Source organism: Bos mutus, chromosome 24, assembly GCF_027580195.1.
Source record: "Bos mutus isolate GX-2022 chromosome 24, NWIPB_WYAK_1.1, whole genome shotgun sequence".
Taxonomy (NCBI): domain Eukaryota; kingdom Metazoa; phylum Chordata; class Mammalia; order Artiodactyla; family Bovidae; genus Bos; species Bos mutus.
Window position 1 is genome coordinate 56,423,712 of NC_091640.1, and position 21,455 is coordinate 56,445,166.

At 39.9% G+C, this 21,455-nt stretch overlaps 1 protein-coding gene and 1 long non-coding RNA gene across 6 annotated transcripts in view; one reads left to right on the forward strand and one right to left on the reverse strand.

Annotated features, from left to right (window-relative positions):
* The window catches only part of WDR7 (WD repeat domain 7), a 357,488-nt gene that overhangs the window by 319,112 nt on the left and 16,921 nt on the right, over positions 1 to 21,455 (forward strand). The window lies entirely within an intron of this gene.
* Positions 3,832 to 17,908, reverse strand: LOC138985452 (uncharacterized). 2 transcript variants are annotated; one of them, XR_011462514.1, is made up of 3 exons: positions 17,785 to 17,908; positions 13,095 to 13,235; positions 3,832 to 3,982 (listed from the first exon to the last, which is right to left on the reverse strand). It is a non-coding gene; the product is annotated as an uncharacterized lncRNA (long non-coding RNA). The 2 variants fall into 2 exon arrangements; XR_011462513.1 differs by having other exon boundaries at positions 17,781 to 17,907.

A 21,455-nucleotide genomic window follows, 5' to 3' on the forward strand; every position in this document is an offset into this window, starting at 1 on the left:
AACAACAACAACTTGTTCTTGCCACAGTTGACTCTAGCGTTTGGTTTTTCTGGGTCTCAGTTCCTTTGTAAAAATGAAAGCATAGGCCTGGGTGATCTCTAAATTCTCTTTTACACATCTGTGATTTCTGAGAACAATAGCAATGACTCCACAGAAAATTTGCTTGTTATTATCGCTCTATAAACGCTAGAAAAGTCTTCCTTTTATCTGGCTTTGTTCCTCGGAGCCTATCTCTAAGCCACAGATACTGGAGTGTATTGATTTAGAGGGTAGACACTGGATTCAGAGTGTCTAGTCCAAGACCTGCCTCTGACCATTACACCTGTGTGACTTTGGGCAAATTGCTTAACCTCTCTGTTGCCTTTTCTGTAAATGTAATAAAAGACCCAGCCTCACAGGGCTGTGTGAGCATTACAGAATTCATAAAAAATAAAAAAAAAAAAACCCAATTGCATACTACTCTGGCACACATTAAATCTTTCCTATCTCATAGTAACAGAGCCTTTCTTCATTCTAGCATAAAGTTCTAGGCTTCAGGATTGTAAGAGAGGACTTTACTAAAGTGAACCGTATGCTGTTAAGGGCTTCCCTGGTGACTCAGATGGTAAAGAATCTGCTAGACAGTGTTCAATGCCTAGGAGATAGCTAGTAACTTATTAATTCATTGAACAAATGTGTCAGGAAGCAATGGCTCATTACTTAGATGAATTAAATTCTCAAAGTATTAGAATGTAAACCAGTAAGGCGATTTGGGTTTTTGTGTGTGTGTTTTTTTTTTAAGTTACTCATCAAATACTGTGTTGTAGTAATTTAAGCTAGAGTATGAGGGATAAAAGCAATTCCTTTTGAAATTCAGACTTCTGGATTTTCAGAGTCTGGTATAATGGTGCTGCTGCTGCTGCTGCTAAGTCGCTTCAGTCGTGTCCGACTCTGCGACCCCAGAGACGGCAGCCCACCAGGCTCCGCCGTCCCTGGGATTCTCCAGGCAAGAATACTGGAGTGGGTTGCCATTTCCTTCTCCAATGCATGAAAGTGAAAAGTGGTATAATGCTAAGACAGTAAATTCTGAAGGCAGTGACTCATATCCTTGGTATCTGTGTATAATTCTCGCTATAGGATAAGTGAAGATAGAGGAAGACCTTGAGAAAGTGGCCTTTGGTGAAATCCTGCCAGTTACCTCAGAAATGCTCATTTTACTTGAACTCATAGTTCAAGTTTTTGAGTTCCTCTTCAAAATGATTATTTCCTGGCAAAAAAACAAGTTGAAGGGTGTAAAATCAGTGACTTTTTCTTTTAAGCACAGTGTAAATGATTAAATGTTCATTTCTTTGGGGGAAAAAAATCTGACTGATAGCCAGAGCTGAATTGTCCTGGGACTAGGTCTACCATAGATTCAAAGAATGTTCCCAGCATAAGTCATCCTATGAAATTCCAGCTTCCCTTTCAATGATGCATGTAATTGTCTGTCCCTAATCACACCTAGTTCTTCCTGAACTCAGGGATTTACTCTTCTGTCATCCCTCACCTCCAGTAATTCACTCCAAACCCCTCAAATGGAGTCTTTTTATGCCAGAAAGCGTTATAGAGTTCTTTCCCTTGAGAGTTCATGAGACCTACTAGAACCATTGAATGCCTCCGATTTCTGACGCCTCCCCACCACCCCTATCTCCTCTCTGTACTGAAACCCCACATTCAGTCAGAGCATCCACTGCCTGAGTGTGTGTAATATCTACACACTTCCGGGTCCCCTCCCGACCATCATCAAGGGCATGATCATGGAGGTAGAACCTAGTCTGCCCGTGAAGGGATACTTTGTTCAGTAAGCCATCCATGGAGAGACTTGGATCCATAAGACAGGCGTCTGGAATTAATGCCTCTTTGGTAGCTGGACTGCTTGCCACTTTTTGAGGCTTAATGATTTCTTTTCTTATATATGTAACTTTATTTGCTTTTGGCTCTGCTGGCTCTTCATTCCTGAGTGGGCTTTTCTCTAACTGGTGATCGGGGGCTTCTCTCTCCTTGCAGTGCTTGGGCCTCTCTCGTTGTGGAGCACGGGCTCCAGGGTCCGTGGGCTCCTGTAGTTGCAGCTCCTGGCTCTAAAGCTCAGGCTCAACAGTTGTGGCTGCACCGGACCAGGGATCAAACCCATGTCTCCTTCACTGGCAGGATTTTTACCACTGAGCCACCAAGGGAAGCCTGAGGCTTAATGGTTTCAAATCAAAGAATAGAGCAGTGAATTGAGAGGACTGTCCAAGGGATGGGAGCATCAGTGTGTCCACTATTTTAAAGTGAGTCCAGAAGTATTTAATAAACAGCTGCCTGTGATCCCTTCCCCTCCTCGTTCACTCATCTGAGGATCCTTTTTTTTTTTTTTTTTTTCTTTTTGGTAATACAAGTTGACTGAGACTCTGTTTCTGCTCTTGCAGAGCCAGTAGCCAAGCTATCTATGGTTACTACTTTTTTCCTTCTTTTTCAAGGTGAACCTAAATAAAAGAAGAGTTATATTTTCTTTGGTATATACTTTAGGGAAGAAACTGGGCTTTTCCTCTTAGATTCTTGGGCTTGAAAATAGGCTTTTTTAAAAATAGTTCACAAATTACTGAAAATACTTAAAACTTCGATTGTCAAAAGAAAAGTAAAAAGGTTTTAAGGCCAAATTTGCCAGATAGATTAAATTTCTTAATTCAGGAATGTAAAATGTATGGTTGTTGTAAAAAATAGATGTACCCGAGGAAATATAAGCTAAGATATATATAAATGCAGGCTGCTTAGCAGATTGGGAAATCATGCAGAATTAGATATTGCCTGGTAAAGATTTTATTTTCCCTTCAATTTTGAGGCAATTGTCCCATAGGGAAGAGAGCCTCCCAAGGAAGTTAGAAATGCCCAGAACTATTCAGAAGTGGAGCTTCCCCGGTGGCTCAGTGGTAAAGAATCTGCCTGCAGTGCAGGAGACATGGGTTCAGTCCCAGGGTCAGGAAGATCCCCTGGAGGAGAAAATGGCAACCCACTCTAGTATTCTTGCCTGGAGAATCCCATGAACAGAGAATCCTGGCTGGCTGCAGTCCACGGGGTTGCAAAGAGTCAGACACAACTGAACACCTGAGCACACACACATTCAGAAGGGCACAGAGAAAGCTGCCTCATCTCTCCCTTCTCTTTTGCCAACCAGTACAAAGTGGGACTTAAATTCTGAGGCTTCACAGCAAGTGGCAGGGTGTTCTTTAGTTATAATATTCTTTATTCTTTTTAGCCTGCCATATCATGTAAGCATTTACATTTATTTTTAAAGTTTCTTTAATATTTCACTTGAGAGGTAGAAAAGAGCATGTGATATTCAATAAAAGAGTACCTGCAAAGAGCCTTTAAAATGGCACTTTTCTAAACCTAAAATAGAAAGGATCACATTTCAGTGATGCAGTGTAATACTAGTGCAAATTATGTAAATCCAGATTTGCTTGAGTGTTTTGTAAGAAATTGTGACTTGAATGAGATCTCAACAAAAATCAGATGTAAAACAGACCTGGATTAAACAATAAATTGTTCAGAAGGAAGGAAGCAATTACTTTTCAGAAACAACATATATCCTTCTCCATGGTCTCTGGCAGAGTGTTTTCAAGAATGATTTGATCAATAACCTCACAGTAGTGGCAGATATAGAAAAGAATAAATGTTTATCACACTTGTAAACATCTGAGGCAAAGCCGAAGTATTTGCTGAAAAGACAACATCCATTTTTGAATTTCCCCATGGGTTGGGGCAAGGCAGAAGGTGGGGGTGGCATTTACTATTAAATCTGTAAGGTCGGGTATTAATGACTGGAACCAGAAGTTAAATTTAACAATGCAGTTTTATTATAGATATATCTGTGTGTTTCCTGGCAGAATGAAATAAGTTGTACTGAGTTGTCCAAAGGGTGTTTCATTTCTGTGTGGACAGCTTACACACATCTTGGCAACCGAGAGGAGCTTATTTGTGCCTTCTGAAAAACAAACAAATGTAATCAAGCCTTTGAAAAGCATTCCACTTGTATTGTTTCTTAGTTGATTCATATTTCTTAATATTTTTAATATTCTTAATATACTTAATTCTTAATATTTCTTATTTAATTCATCTTGGGATATTTTTTGACACTTGGGCTGATATCTAGATTCCAGCTTTTTCAGAAGAAAGGTGAATCCATGGCTTAGGTTATAAACAGAGGAGGGCAGAGCTGCTGAGGCTAGCAGGATGTGCAGTGCTTACAGCAAGAACCAGTCAGCCTTCCCCATCTTCAGCTGTCCTTTTGTGCAGTCCTGTGGCCTCAAATGAAATAGTGATTATGTGTAAGGCCTGTGTTTTAAAACACAGCTTTAACACTAGCTTTAGAGAAGCCCTTTTTCTTTTCTGATAATCCTTATAGTAAGGATGAGGGACAGAGGAGAAAGTAAACCCTTCTTGTCATCGTGTTGCTTTAGACACCAGAGTGAAGACAAAGCAGGTCTATACCGGGCAGAGCGAATCTGCACACGGTGGACGGGAGCGTGCCACCACCCCGAGGGCACGGGGCTCTGAAAAGGATGGTGCGGCATCCAGAGCCCCCAGCGAGGACCCAAGGATTGCGGGGTTTCATGTGTCTCCCCGCCCTCGGACCTGTGAGGTCTCCCGGGAGCCATGCATGTTCCCAGGACGCTTGCCTCACGGGGCAAAGGCCAAGTGCTGCCATCTCTTGGCACATGTATTTGACACTGCGGTTGTAGGCATGACTGGAGGGTTTAGTGGGTTCTATTTAATGAATTCAGATTGGAGGAGACGCTCTTGAAACATGGAGGTGGGGCATACTTTGTGTGGGACAAAACGGTCTACAGGGAAAGAATTGAATTCTCTCATCATACTTGAAACCAGTGTGGCCTTTAGTGGCTTTGGATTAATCATAACTTCATCCTCCTTTTACCAGGCACTTTGATTTTGTAACCACACCCCACCCCCATATAGAATTCTATTAAGGAATGATGAGTTGAAGCTTGGATGTCCATGTCAGTGAGTTAATTATCAAATGATACAATAGCTGTGACAAATCTGCAAAATGTCATCAAAAGTCACTAAAAAATAAAATTTACCAGATTGTACATATCAAAAAAAAAATCACCTTTTTTAATCCAATTATTATTTTTTGTAGGACATGAATGTAATTTAAATGATGTTTACACACACAAAAAATTAAGGACCTTATTCTACTTATAAAATAAGAAAATACTTTTTTAAAATATAGTAATATGGAATATTTGAGAAACTACAGGTCTTATTCCTGATTATTCCAAGTTCTTGATAGTATATTATAGCACTTAATAGCTAAGGAAAATAAGCTTTTAGCAACAATATCCCAACCTAGTGCCAGTATGAATAATGTGTCATATAAGAAGGTATGTAATTTATCCCATGATTTCAAATATGTGGGAATGGCTCCTGCCTGAAGAAGTCACAGTTATGAGATTATTTATGGAGTCTTATACTAAAAAATACAATATGATAAACTTTACAGAGAATGTCAGTGAAAAGTCCTGACAGTGCAGTCCTTTAGTTTAATGTGAGAGTTCATAGGCAATAACAGAGTTCACAATCACTCTGTATTCTGCAACATCCATCCTTGTGTTGAGCATATTAGAAAAAAACCTGGTAAAGAATTTAGGATTGGAAGAAAGTTTTTGAATACAGAACTTTAGAAAAGTTAAATTCATGGACTAGGTTGAGATAATAGATATAAATATTTTAGGAATAAATATCAGGCAATAATATCTATAGAATGATGATAATGGATTATACATTAAACCTCAGTTGGGAAGAAAGAGTTCACCACAGGACTCTTTTAAATCACTGTTCTGAGATGGCTAAAATAATGGGAAAGGGAAGTAGGAACTCTTTTCAACCTTTCTCCATGAGGTCAGCCCCTGTGTTAGTCTGAGGCATGTAAGTCCTTGAAAAATATCTAGAAAAAAGGATTAGGAAAAACAAAAAGTGTTCCAAAACATGTAGGCCAAGGGGAAAAAAAAACTCAGCAATAAAGGTTTTTTTTTTGTGTTGAGAGCCAAGGAGAGATAGAGATACATTATGGTAGAGAAAACAGTCAATGAAAAATAACCAGGACTAATGGGAATTTAATGCTTTTGCATTCTCTTCTTATATAATAAACTCAACAACACAGAGAGAGAGAATGGAAGATGGCAAGAAAAATAGAAAACTACAGATAACTCCCGAGTAGGGCAGAAGTAGGACTCCGGAAACCCTCCCAAGGGCACTTTCTGAACAGAGTGGTCTCTGTGCACTGGCCACTGCGGGCCTCTCTCCCGCTGGCATCCACTGCAGGTCAGCGGGCTCGGAATTCACTGTGCGAGTTTCTGCACTCTGCGCCTGCAGTAGCCGTGCAGCTGGTTGAAGGTCACTGCTCCTTAGGAATAGTCTCCACATGAGGAATTGGGAGGATCAGAATATTTATGGAGTCCTCGGTGGCTCAGCGGGGAAAGAATCCGCCTGCAGTGCAGGAGACACAGGGGATGTGGGTTCGATCCCTGGGTTGGGCAGATCGCCTGGAGAAGGGAATGGCAACCCCCTCCAGTATTCTTGCCTGGGAAATCCCATGGACAGAGGAGCCTGGCAGGCTACACTCCATGGGGCCACAGAGTCGGACACGACTGAGCGACTAAGCGCTACTAGCAGATAGAGTATGGGAACGTCCAGGAGACTGTCAGCAAGCAGGATCTTGGCAGTGTGAGCCTTCAGTTTATAAAGTTGTTTTAAAGAGATTTATTAGTATTTGTATTTAATTAACTAGAATTACATTCATATTTTTAAAAGCGTATCATAAATCAGAATTTATTCAGTGGCCAAGAAGAGGAATCTTAATGAATACTACTCCAATCTAATTTCACTGACCCTGTGTTCTTTAATTTCTTATTTTTCGTAATGGAGAAGGTGTGTATTAAGGATGATACTAAATTATTTATGTCGTTCTCCCTTCGTTGAATGTTATTCTTGTTTTCCATGCCCCTTTATTGGGTGTTATTTTAAGTGCCATATTCTGTAGACAAATTAAGTTTTTCTAATAGGTCTTAACCATTTTGGTTTTCAGTAGTTTTGTAATCTTCCTTTCTGAAAAAGAATTAGTATGTTGAAAATCGATTAGCTTAAATAGCAGCTCCTTTACTGTGTCACTCTCACAAGTTTGCAGAGAAGTGGAAAGCCCTTTTAGACAAACACATGTGAAGTGCGTGGCTTATTATTTTCTTATAGCTTGATTGCTCTTCTGGAAAATGTTCAAAAATTTTCCTCATGTAAAAGCTGGATTGTCCATTTCAGTACTAATGCCATCTATTAAATATGAGTCTTAACATCTTTATGGTATATAATCTTTAATGTGTGGAATTTTCTATTTGCAGATTCTAGAATTTTAAAAATACTTTACTAAATCCTGTACCTTTTGCATTAGCATAGTATTTGTGGACAGTGATAGATATAAATTTAGGTTTAGAGCTTTAAAACAATGAAGTTAAGACGGTTTGGTCCTGCAGTCCTGAATCAATAACCAGTATTTGAGCAAAAATGTATGACTATATTAAAAAGGAAGAAATGGTTTCTGGTGGCATGCACAAAGCTACTAGAGTGGTGAGCAAAAGTTCAAGGAAAAGAACACTCCCGGCGGATTTACAGGAAGGGTATCCCGATTGAGAAACAGTTCAGTTCCATTGAGTCGGTGATGCCATCCAACCATCTCATCCTCTGTCGTCCCCTTTTCCTCCCACCTTCAATCTTTCCCAGCATCAGGATCTTTTCTGAGGGCTGAATTCTTCACATAAGGTGGCCAAAGTATTGGAGTTTCAGTTTTAGCATCAGTCCTTCCAATGAATATTCAGGACTGATTTCCTTTAGAATGGACTGGTTGGATCTCCTTGCAGTCCAAGGGACTCTGAAGAGCCTTCTCCAACACCACAGTTCAAAAGCATCATTTCTTCGGTGCTCAGCTTTCTTTATAGTCCAACTCTCACATCCATACATGACTACTGAAAAAACCATGGTTTTGACTAGATGGACCTTTGTTGGCAAAGTAATGTCTCTGCTTTTTAAAAGATGTCTAGGTTGGTCATAGCTTTTCTTCCAAAGAGCAAGCATCTTTTACATTTCATGGCTACAGTCACCATCTGCCGTGATTTTGGAGCCCCCCAAAATAAAGTCTCTCACTGTTTCCATTGTTTCCCCAGCTATTTGCCATGAAGTGATGGGACCAGATGCCATGATCTTAGTTTTCTGAACGTTGAGTTTTAAGCCAACTTTTTCACTCTCCTCTTTCGCTTTCATCAAGAGGCTCTTTAGTTCCTCTTCACTTTCTGCCATAAATGTGGTGTCATCTGCATATCAGAAGTTATTGATATTTCTCCCAGCTTTTGATTCCAGCTTGTGTTTCATCCAGACCAGCATTTCTCCTGATGTACTCTGCATATAAGTTAAATAAGCAGGGTGACAATATACAGCCTTGATGTACTCCTTTCCCAATTTGGAACCAGTCTGTTGTTCATGTCCAGTTCTAACTTGCTTCTTGATCTGCATACAGATTTCTCAGGAGGCAGGTCAGGTGGTCTGGTATTCCCATCTCTTTCAGAATTTCCCACAGTTTGTTGTGATCCACACAGTCAAAGGCTTTGGCATAGTCAATAAAACAGAAGTAGATGTTTTTCTGGAACTCTCTTGCTTTTTCCATGATCCAACTGATGTTGGAAATTTGATCTGTGGTTCCTCTGCCTTTTCTAAAACCAGCTTGAACATCAGGAAGTTCACGATTCACATATTGCTGAAGCCTGGCTTGGAGAATTTTGAGCATTACTTTACTAGCGTGTGAGATGAGTGCAATTGTGCGGTAGTTTGAGCATTCTTTGGCATTGCCTTTCTTTGGGATTGGAATGAAAAGTGACCTTTTCCAGTCCTGTGGCCACTGCTGAGTTTTCCAAATTTGCTGGATATTGAGTGCAGCACTTTCACAGCATCATCTTTCAGGATTTGAAATAACTCAAGTGGAATTCCATCACCTCCACTAGCTTTGTTCACAGTGATGGTTCCTAAGGCCCACTTGACTTCACATTCCAGGATGTCTGGTTCTAGGTGACTGATCATACCATCGTGGTTATCTGGGTCATGAAGATCTTTTTTGTGTAGTTCTTCTGTGTATTCTTGCCACCTCTTCTTGATATCTTCTGCTTCTGTTAGGTCCATACCCTCTCTGTCCTTAGTTGTAGTTAACTTTCCCCAGGAGCAACTGTGGCTGTGCCGCCCTTTGAGACCATTGAAGAACTGGAGGATGGCTTCTGGGGAGCAGCCAAACCCCATACGCTAAGGAATTAGCTGTGCATTTCTCAGCGCTTCCGGGCAATAGTGACGAAAACACCAGTTCTTGCGCCACCCCCTCTTTGCTACTGTGTCTGTTTTCCTCTGTGTCCGTATTGGTACCTGATTTAACAAGGTGTAATTTACATGTAGTAAACTCACCCACTGTCAGGGCACAGTTGGATGGGTGTTAGCCAGTGTGAACAATCTTGTCACCCTCCGAAACTTCTTCTACCCCTTTGCAGTCAGTCCTCACACCCTGGCGACCCCTGATTCTTCCTGTCACTGTAGTTTTGCCTCATCGAGAATTTCACATAAGTAGAATTAATCGGTATGTGTTTTTAGTGTATGTGTCTGAATGATTGCACTTAGCGTCACGTTCTTGTTCATCCACCTACCTATATTTTTAGTCTGTTTCTTTGCTAATCTCTGACTGTAAACTTCTCAACAGAGTCCCAAATGCATACTCCAACTAGAAAACTGGGCCCATCTGCCAGAACAGAAACTGTTTGGCCGCACTAAGTAGAGGAAAACTAAAACCAAACGAATAATTATTTTAAGTCTTTTTTTTTAGTTTATTCTGTGTACCTTATTACTAGTCATTGGAGTTTTTATTTCCTTTGTCTTCCCCTTCCCAGGGTGCTTTCTAGCATCTGTACTTTTTAATTTAAAGGAAAGGTTGTTTTTGTTTTCAGCATTTTGTGGTAATTCCACATCTCTTGTAATAAGGTACTGTGCCCTGAGGTGTCTCAAAACGTGACTAGAAATCAGTGGGTCAGAAAATCCTTATATGAAAAAATAAACGTAACTTAAAACTCTATGTGACTGTACTATAATTTTCTTCACACATATATTTCTAGTACAAGTAAATTATCTAAGTGAATCTACCTTTTTTTGCTTCCTAGAAAAATGTAAGCTATACACTGAGACTATCATAGAAACGCAAGACAGGAGTTAGTTACTCCCTTCAGCTGACAACTGTAGCTGAATATTTCTCTTCAGAGTATCTTAGATTGTTTTCTCCAGCCTGTCTCTAAATTGAGTGTTTATCTGCATTCTGCACCTCAGATTATTTGATTAGAAAAAGATCAGATGGGATACAAGAAATTATTTCGTAACTAAAAAGTATCCTGTTTCTGAAACCCTTCTTCCCACAAACGAAGGAGACTAGGATAGTGAGATAACGTGCCGGCTGTCACACCCAGTGATGTAATATTTAGAATATATAATCGGGCCTCTACAAACACGTGTAAAATGTCCTGTAACACTTGAGTGGCTGCAGCTGTCATCTCATTTTTTCTGGATTAAGTTTGGTCAAGAAAGAAGCTGCCTCATTTTCTAGTTGTCATTTGCCCAGGAAGTAAAAGCAAATTGTAATGAGGGAATCACAGCAGGAGAACCTCCTAACAAATGAGAGGCATATATTGACTGGCAGCCAGCATGCCATTTCAGTGATAAATGTATTTTTATACACTGCTGTTCAAGGTCATTCTCTGTTGTCCTTGAGTGTGCAGCCATGAAAAATCATGCAGTTCACATTCTAAGCAGTTCTAATAATCAGTGAAAAGATGCTTTACTTAAAAAAAAATCAGTCATTAATTTTATACAGCAGTTAGATAAATTCGACATCTTTACACTTCTGTGGTGGTTTTATCTTACTTTTGTTCAAAACTGAAATCAAAAGCGATCAAGGGAAATATAAATTCATGACATGGTAAAGTATATTTGTATAGATTTATTGTAGTGTTCACAGAGGCTAAACTTGAATGTGGACAAATCTCAGTAATTAAATGTTCTTTGTTTTATGGTCCTACAGTTTTTTTTTTTTTTAATTTTAAAGAATTTATGCTCTAGGAAGTCCAAAACACAATATCTTTTATCTTAAGACCTGTACCGTTTGTTTGAAATAGACTTTATGTTAAAAATACTGAAAAGTTTACTTTTAGGTTCACCCAAATCCCAAGAAAATGTTTTCACTAACTTTTTGAACACGTTCAGTTCAGTTCAGATCAGTCGCTCAGTCGTGTCCGACTCTTTGCGACCCCATGAATCGCAGCACACCAGGCCTCCCTGTCCATCACCAACTCCCGGAGTTCACTCAAACTCACGTCCATTGAGTCGGTGATGCCATCCAGCCATCTCATCCTCTGTCGTCCCCTTCTCCTCCTACCCCCAATCCCTTCCAGCATCAGAGTCTTTTCCAATGAGTCAACTCTTCGCATGAGGTGGCCAAAGTACTGGAGTTTCATCTTCAACATCAATCCTTCCAAAGAACACCCAGGGCTGATCTCCTTTAGAATGGACTGGTTGGATCTCCTTGCAGTCCAAGGGACTCTCAAGAGTCTTCTCCAACACCACAGTTCAAAAGCATCAATTCTTCGGCACTCAGCCTTCTTCACAGTCCAACTCTCGCATCCATACGTGACCACTGGAAAAACCATAGCCTTGACTAGACGGACCTTTGTTGAACATGTTAGTTACACTTAAATAAGTATTCTGATATTATTCTGGGAGAAAATGATCAAGTTATTTACCATTTTTTCCCCAAAACTAAACCATACTTATCTAAATATAAAGTGACCAAAACCATGGTCATTTTAGTTATGAATCTTATATCATATGAATCTAAGTTTAGAGATGAATTGTTTAGATATGAATCTAATATCTAAAGGTTTATTCAGTTCAGTACAGTCACTCAGTCATGTCCGACTCTTTGTGACCCCATGGACTGCAGCACGCCAGGCCTCCCTGTCCATCACCAACTCCCAGAGCTTGCTCAAACTCATGTCCATTGAGTCGGTGATGCCATCCAACCATCTCATCCTCTGTTGTCCCCTTCTCCTCCTGCCTTCAATCTTTGCCAGCATCAGGGTCTTTCCCAGTGAGTCAGTTCTTTGCATCAGGTGGCCAAAGTATTGGAGCTTCAGCTTCAGCATCAGTCCTTCCAGTGAATATTCAGAACTGACTTCCTTTAGGATGGACTGGTTGGATCTCCTTGCAGTCCAAGAGACTCTCAAGAGTCTTCTCCAACACCACAGTTCAAAAGCATCAATTCTTTGGTGCTCATGTTTCTTTATAGTCCAACTCTTACATCCATACATGACTACTGGAAAAAGGTTTATATATGAATCTATAAACAATTATATTTGTAAAAGTCAATTGTATGTAAACAGTGATGGTTTGGATCCCACAATGTCTTCTAGTAAATATTTTTTTAAATATTATTGCTGGGTTTAAACGTCCCTCTAACAGTATGTGTTCACAGTTAGTATATATTCACTGAAAATCCCAGGGCTCTTCATGGTCTGTCTTCAGCCTAATTCTCCATCCATTTTTATCTTTCTCCATGCCATCCCTTCTACTGTTAAGTCCTAATCATTCTGAAGATTTTTAGTTTTTCTTACAATGTACACTCTCTTTCTTTCAGTCTTGTGATTATATTACACTCTGCATGGAACACTTGTTGTCCCCTACTTCACCCCAGCATACACATAAACACACACAACACACTCACCCCCCGCATCACCACTACCACCACCAGCATCACCACCACCGCACCACATAACCACTCGTGATCACTGCCCAAAAAACCTCCACGGTTTCTTACTATAATCTCATAGCTTAAGCTCTACTGGAACATGACTCCCAACCAAACCCCTCGACTCTTAGCACAGACAAAGCCTTTGTGCCCACCAGGAACCAGGGGGAAGGAGCAGTGAGCTCACAGGACACTCAGTCAGACCCACCTTTGAGTGTTTGAGGGTCTCCTGCAGAGGCATGGGTCGGCAGTGGCCTGCCATGGGAACAGTGGTCCTGGGAGCAGCAGTCCTGGGAGGCATGTGTTGGCATTAGTCCCTTGAAGGTCACCATTAGCAATACCACAGAGCCTGTATATAGAGGGGCAGGAGAAGGAGTGTCAACTCTGGAGGGGTCCAGTGTCCAGGGGTTTAAGACAGGTAACCTCATACTTTTCCCTGACATCCCACATATATTCCTGCTGGGCTTTACGTACATATGCCCTCTATATATGTAAAGATATTAGAACGTATAAGAGTCTGGTATATACAGTAGATAAGTAGGTTCCTAGTGTCTGACTTGCACCTTGAAATGCTTTTTCTCGGAGAAACTGTTATAAATAGTGCTTAGGAGATTGAACTGGCCCTACAAATTCTGCAACAGTAAGAATTCTATAGACTTTTGGAAGCTGGCCTAGAAATCTGTTATTTGTGGCATTGTTTCTGTAGATAATTGTGTTCTGAGTTCTAAACAACAGAATTCCAAACCTGTTTTTTGATGACTACCTTTTTGGAAATACTGCAACAGGCTACATGTAAAAGTTTCTCCCAGAGTGTGATCATTAAAAACGAAAGTGTCTAGATTGCATGTGGAGTAACATGGAATGACACAGCCGGTCTTGAATGTACAAACTACAAATAGAATCATTTATTATTTCTTATATTTTAATGCAAAATTAATCTCAGGAATTTAAAATGCAAAGAAATTCTCACAGTATCAATTCATTCTCACCTCACGTGTACCGTTGACTGACTTTGGACTCTGACTTTTTCATATGTAAAAGTGGAAGTATGAATCAGAATTCTCATGAAATTTTAAACTTTCCAAAGATCCAGAAATGGGCTTTCCTGTTCTCTGTTAACTCAAACCTTCGCTGTGAAGGCGGTTGTAAGTTTTCTCAGGCTCACCGGTTGTTTGCTCTGTAGTGAGGGTAAGTTAGTGCTAAAGCAGTTTCAAACTCTGACTCCTGAATAATGAGAAGTTTAAAACCTACGATTTTTAGTGCAGTCTTATTCTACAATGCCATATCTCAATATCTATCTCAATTGACTGTTAAATGAAGCATTCACCATAAAAGTGTTGTTCAGTCGCTAAGTCTGACTCTTTGTGACCCCATGGACTGCTGCATGCCAGGCCTCCCTGTCCTTCACCATCTCCTGGAGTTTGCCCAAACTCATTTCCATTGAGTCGGCAATGCCATCCAACCATCTCATCCTCTGTCGTCCCCTTCTCCTCCAGCCCTCAATCTTTCACAGCAGTAGGGTCTTTTCCAGGGTGGCTCTTTGCATCAGGAGGCCAAAGTACTGAGCTTCAGCTTCAGCATGAGTCCATCCAATGAATATTCAGGGTTGATTTCCTTTAAGATTGATAGTTTGATCTCCTTGCTGTCCAAGGGCCTTTCAGGAGTCTTCTCTAGCACCACAATTCAAAAGCATCAATACTTTGACACTCAGCCTTCTTTATGGTCCAACTCTCAAAATACTATTTTTTAAATGTTTCTTCAGCCATAGTATTGCTTTCTGAAAGAAGCTTCCCCTTTCAAAGAGCATACCTGTCTTGTATTTATTTTATTGTTTTACGAAAATGATTGGTGAGTCTTTGTCTTTTCCAAGCTATAGAAGGAATTAAATGTGTTAAATAGTGTTTCTCTCTTTTTTAAAAAAAAAACAAACAGGAGTAAGTTGGGCGGTGGGCATACACTTGTCACGTGGGGCACTATTTTAGCAGTTAAAATGATCCAACAAGTCTCGTCTCTGAACAGATATCTTTATAAAAAATAATGTAGAGGGATAGCAGATGTTTCATACTAAGAAAAGAAAAGCTGATAAACTTTATGATGTCAAAGACAAGCTAATAGAAAGTCTGGAAGGATGTATCCCAAAGGGCCCTTGGTAGTTCTTCTGAGGCATGGGACCTGATTAGTGAAAAATAGTTGGGTAGGGTTTCAGTTGTATAACAGGTACTTAAAAAAGAGTGGTGAGGTTATAGGTAATTCTTCATTTCCTTTTTTTGTGTGTTACTCTTTAAAATAAAAAAGAAAGAAAGAAACCTCCCAAAATAAAAATCATACACCTGTTAAAAACCATTTTTGCAGAGTTTATATATATAATCTATTAAGCCTTCAGACACGTGTCCAAACTGCCTTCTTTATATATTTACTCTTAAAAAGAAAGTATTGTATTAAATGGAAGGCTTTTTCTGGAGGTTTATATGCTTTGCTCAGTTTTGCTCAGTGGATAAAATTAGTGTGTATACTATTAAGTATGCTTTTAATAGTATCTATTATAAGGCATAGAATGTTATTTCAAGGCACACATCTGTGCATTACATACGTAATAGCAATTATAAGCAGATTAGTAACAAAGTGTGTTCTGAGTTAGAGCTTCAGAGGATTCATGTTTGCTTGTGAAGAGCATAAATTAAACCATCAAAACAGTTGTTTCCCTTAAGGACTGTAGTGATTTGGGTAGCTTGTCAGTGCTGGAGAGGGCAACAAGTGGGCTAGTGGTATTGATTTTCACCTTGTGTTACCACAACATTTTTTCATTGACAAATATTAATTGCTTATTAAGTGCTAAAGAGTTTCATGGTCCAAATATTGGATTTTATAATGAATTGGCCTTTTAGTTTGCCTTATCATTAGGCAGTGTTATTGCATTAAAGATATAAAAGGTTTCAAGCAGCATATCTCCCACTCTAGGGGTATCAAATGAATATTCCTGTAGAGCTTATTCTCAGCAAGAGGATATTTAATTCATTTTCCTTTTCATGTAAGTGAATTCTCTTTGGCCTAACTATAGGGAACGCTTGCCTAAATACGTGTTGTATGACTCTATGTGCTCAGTAGCATCCAACTCTCTGTGACCCCACAGATCTTTGCAACCTCATGGACTGTAGCCCACCAGGCTCCTCTTGTCTGTGGAATTTTTCAGGCAAGAGTACTGGAGTGGGTTGCCATTTTCTTCCTCCAGGAGATCTTCCCAACCCAGGGATCAAACCCGTGACTCTTCATTGGCAGGCAGATTCTTTACCACTAGCATCACCTGGGAAGCCCTATCATCAGTGGTAAATTGTCTGATATATCTTGTATTGATTCTAGTTTATGAACCCAGTAAATCAGTGAAAGTTCTATCAGAACAAAATTGGTGGCTGTGATCATTAATATGAGTCTTTATAAATCATTAGCTTGATTAAAATATTTCTCCTTTCATTTTTTAAAAGGATCTGTATATCAAAGTGAGTAACCAAATACGTATGTGTATATATTTGCATACACTCACATATGCAAAGACGTAACAAGTTCCACTTTAAAATCCCTTTTGTCTTTCCCTTAAATAGTATATCTTTTTTAACGTAATTATATTCAAAGAAGTCTATTAGCCCTATTATATAATGACCTTTCTAAAATATCAATATTTGTGGATAACTGATGAAATTTAAGCAAAGTTAAAATTACAGAAATGGGACTGTCAGTGTTATCAGTTAATTAGTATTGGTCATTTGGAATTAGAAGTTCAATTCTAATTCAAATACATGCTTTTGATCCTAGCAACTTGCCTTTTTAATAAGTTATTTCCTGATCTGAGTTAAACAATTACTACTTGATAAAGGGTGATTATTTAAAAGATAAGATATTATCAAACTTCAAAGCAGTTTTGTTAAGTATTAACTGCAGTGAGTCATCACAAAATTCTCTGCCTAAAAAGTGACTTGTATGCTGCGGACAACTTTGAAGGCTTTCATTTAAAAATATTAGCCTAAAACTTTGAGATTTCAAGTCTACAAATTGTAATTTAATAAACCAGCCCTTTCTTTTCTGCCCACCCCTTAAGTGGCAGTGTCCTCTGTCATTTCAACCACATCTTTTCACTCTGTCTGCTTTTCATGGGTTATCTCAGCCCCTTATACTCAAGCATTTAACAGATACTCATGGAGAGACTGGCATGTGCCAGGAACAGTGCCAAGTGTAGAATCTGTGTCTTCAACGTGTGTCTGTGTGCTAACAACTCCCAAATCTGTCTCTCCTTTCCATATATCTTGTCCTGAGTTCCACATTTTTCTTTCTAATTTTCTGACATATTTCTAACTACTTACTCAAGTCCTCCACATTAATGCCTACGTGTCCCAAACTCAGCTCATTTCCCCCAGATGACATCCCACGGACCCCTTCCGTCCCCACTAAGTCCTGTTAGAGTGCTTTCTTTCTCTTGTGCCTCCCTGTCCAGGAAACAGCATCACCGCCCATCCAGTCGGACCTCTCTTCCTGCCCGCATCCCGATCTCCATTCAACTCCTAACTTACCTGCTGTGTTTGCCTGCCAACCATTCCTTGTCTCCTAATTTCTCTCCCTTCTCTCTGCCAGAGTTTTCCTAAAACTGGTCTGATCTGACTATTCCCTTATTTAAAAACTTGGGGAAACTCCTTGTGGAGTTTGGAGCTGTAAACCAAGTCAAGTTCTTAGCACAAGCAACAGGTGGTTTATCACCTGGCCACAGCTGGCTTCTTCCCTCATCTCCAAAGCCCTCTCCCTGTGTCCCTCTGGCCTCTCACGGTTCCGCTGGCAGGGGGACACAGGGTGCCCAGCGTTTCCTGGCCCTCGCCTGCGTCTGCACTCTCCCAAGTCTGACCACAGTCACCTGCCTGCTGGCGTCGAGTCTTGTCCTGCAGGCCGGCTGCTCCGTTAAAGACCTCTCCACCAGCACCTCACCGCACTTTGTTCTGACACCTCCGACCCCTGAATGGAAACTGCTGCTTATTCCTCTGTCTCCATGCCACCGTACACACATTCCGGCATGCCAGTTCTCGTATTACATACTGGTTGCCTACTGTCGGCCTGTCCTCCTCTCCTCCTCAGTTCATGGACAGGGGTCATATCTCATCTTTCTACTGATATCTAACACAGGTCCTAGAACATAATAAGCTCTTGATAAACATTTTAAACCTGTTATTGTACATTTCTCCTAAGAATATTAAATCCCATGAGTTGGGAAAAACAGATATCATCCTTATTTTTACAAATAAGCAAATTGTGTCTCAGAAGATTTTGCTGACCTCTAAAACCAACAAGGATCAACTTTAATCCATTAGGTAAACATGAGGTAGTCTCAGAATAAGTCAGGACTAACAAGTAGTATCAGTGTTATTTGACCTTAGTAACCGCTGGGGAATATTTTCAAATGTAATTGCTCTGTGAAAAAAAAAAAAGTCCTACATATATTATTGTATTGTTTTATTACTATTTTAATATTGCAAATATGGAATGATACATCAAAGATAGAAGGATGATTTTATAGTGTTCTAATTTTGGGTTTCTTGACTTAACAAAGAAATAGACCTTGTAATTAATTAATAACCTAATTAATTAGCTTATGTTCCAAGCTAATCTGATTTTCTGAGAGGGCAATGGCACCCCACTCCAGTACTCTTGCCTGGAAAATCCCATGGATGGAGGAGCCTGGTAGGCTGCAGTCCATGGGGTCGCTAAGAGTCGGACACGACTGAGTGACTTCACTTTCACTTTTCACTTTCATGCATTGGAGAAGGAAATGGCAACCCACTCCAGTGTTCTTGCCTGGAGAATCCCAGGGATGGGGGAGCCTGATGGGTTGCCATCTATGGGGTCACACAGAGTCGGACACGACTGAAGTGACTTAGCAGCAGCAATCTGATTTTCTGTTTTAGTAAGTTAAAGAAGGATAAAAACCACCCATAAAAGTATAAAATCCCTGAATCTGTATTGTGTATTAGTGTATATACTCTCAATCTCGGAAGCAAGTATGAGCCAAAAGATAGAATAACATACTGGTTGATACATGTATGAATTTTAGAAACGTATTTAATACTTTAGGTTTCTTTAACACTTTCAAGTCATTTCTCTTTTTGGAATGATGAAAATATTAGGTTCTTGTGAAATGTGATTTTGAAAAATAAATCCCATATTAGTGCATTCTGCGTAAGATGTTTTGTGTCAGCATGCCCTGTACCAGGCCAGAGAGAGCCAAGAGGGCAGGCGCATGAAGCCTTGTCGTGAAGCTCTAGCCAAAACCATCTGTGTTCACCTTGACCCAAATCAGAACCCACGGAAATGCTGAGGTCCATCTGGATGGGCGTTTCCTCTGTGATGTGATTGCTGTCCCACCGGTTCCTGTGGACGCGTGTCTACTGAAGGCTGCTGTGGAAGGGCCTGAAGTCCTGCAAGGAACTCTAAATGGAAGCTATTGGAATTTAGTTTTGTGGCATAGTATTACCTTTAACAATATACTCTCCTCTGTCTTCTTTGAAAATGTATATAGCTGTTTTATGCTGGCCTAATTTCTCAGGAATCCTTTTAATATTTAACAACAGAATTTCTTTTTTTTTAACAGAATTTTCATAGTCTGAGAATAAAAAGGCAAAAGTTTGTTCATTTTAAGTCTTGTAGTGTATATTTGAATAGAAGTATATTAAAAGTATGATCAAAAATATTTAGCTTTGGGTGTGAGATCTATAGAAAATATTTGTGTATTTTAAAAGCTACAGAAAGTTATACTTTAATAAATGTCTCATAATTATTTCATACCAGCACTGTGAATAGTTAATAAAATTCATTCATCTACTATCCCTTTTATTTGAACCTGAAGCACATTTATCTAAATCATATAGGCACTCAGTGTGTGAGGATCCATAAATAATCTTTAAATATGACTAAAATGTTAACATATAAGGAAACGTGTTACGGTTGGAATCATGTCTGTACTTCTTTATTCTCTCGTTGTTACTGAGCTTGAGAGCCTCACACACAGTCCAAATGTACCACCGTCATTTATTAGCCAAGAAGTGGTGATCAGGGCACAAAATAATTGCAAGCTTATGATGTTGGGGATTTTTGGCAAACATAATTTTCAAAGGATATTTCTATAAAATTGATTATTCTAGCACATAAAGAAAGGATGTATCAATTATTATAATCTAAGTTGGTGTTTTTAAGTAACTTTACCCTGAAAATATTTGCTCTATTAAACCAGAAGAGGGATGTGTGTTTGTGCGCAGGTGCACATGTGGTCACCTCCTGATTATCTGTAGCAAAAAAAGAGGAAGAAAGAGTCAGACATAAACAATGAGGCTGACAGAAAATTTATTTGAATCTGAAAAAGTTCCTCTGTTGAACAGAACGGAATAACCCCCGAAAACCAGTACATATTTTTTTATAGAGATTGCTGTTATGATGGCTACGATATTTTAAGATTGGAAAACAACTGTTGACTTTAATGGCCACTTTATTTGTTCATTTGTAGATCTGCCTTTTTAAATTTAATTTTGATAATGTACAGTTGATATGAGTGAAAACATCAGCCTCAATATCCTAAAATTCTGAAACTCTTACTCATGCCTAAATTACAGTAGTGAAGCGATCTTGAGCGTTCATTGAGCCTCACTATTCCTGGAAAGGTGTGCTGTGCACATACATGTTGGTTATAATCATCCACAAAGAAGTTTCAAAAACTACCGCCCATGTCTTAAGGATTACCAGTGTGTAGATATCCAAACGCCTTTAACTTGTCAGTGTCTGTCAGTCTGTCCCCAAGTGACACTGAAGTAGCTTTCAGCAACCGAAAATGTGCAGTAAATGCTGCAGCTGTTTTTAGGGAACAGAGTCTGTTTACTTGAGGCATTTCATTTTATAAGAAAACTTAAGATAGCAGACTTTTATTATGTTTCTCCTTAGATCTATTTTCCATTAAGATGCTAAAATGATACCAAACCTGCTTTTCTTTTGCTCTAGATGTATATTCTTTTCAATTAGATAGCGACAGAAAGTAATTCATTGAATCGTTCCGGTACCCGTTGGATTGAAGATCGCCACAGTGGCTTGACTCTCTTAATACACAGTTGGCATAATGTGAAAAAAAAAAAAATACAGCATCGGCTCAGCCCTCCATCAAGAAAACAAATTATAGAGATAAACAGCCCATTTTCAACCCTCAAATCTCTGTTCAAAATCACTGTAGAACCGCCAAGGGCCGCATCTAGGTGAACGCGCTTACACTGCAGCAGAGAAGACAGCCAGCAAGAGCCGCCGGGCTTCCCCAGCGCCAGCGTGCGTTCGGATCGCGCTTCCATCCGCTTTCAGCCAGCAAGAGCCCCCGGGCTTCCTCCAGCGCCAGCGTGCGTGTTGAGCGCGCTTCCCATCCGCTTTCATCCTGGTCGGTTCTTCTGGGTTCTGTATTTTGTGTCCCCACTGAGAGCGAGCCGGGCCCCTCGTTTTCCTTCGTCTACCACGGTTGCCGTGGGCTCGGGGACCCTGCCTCTCCCCACATGTGTGAGGGCTGTGG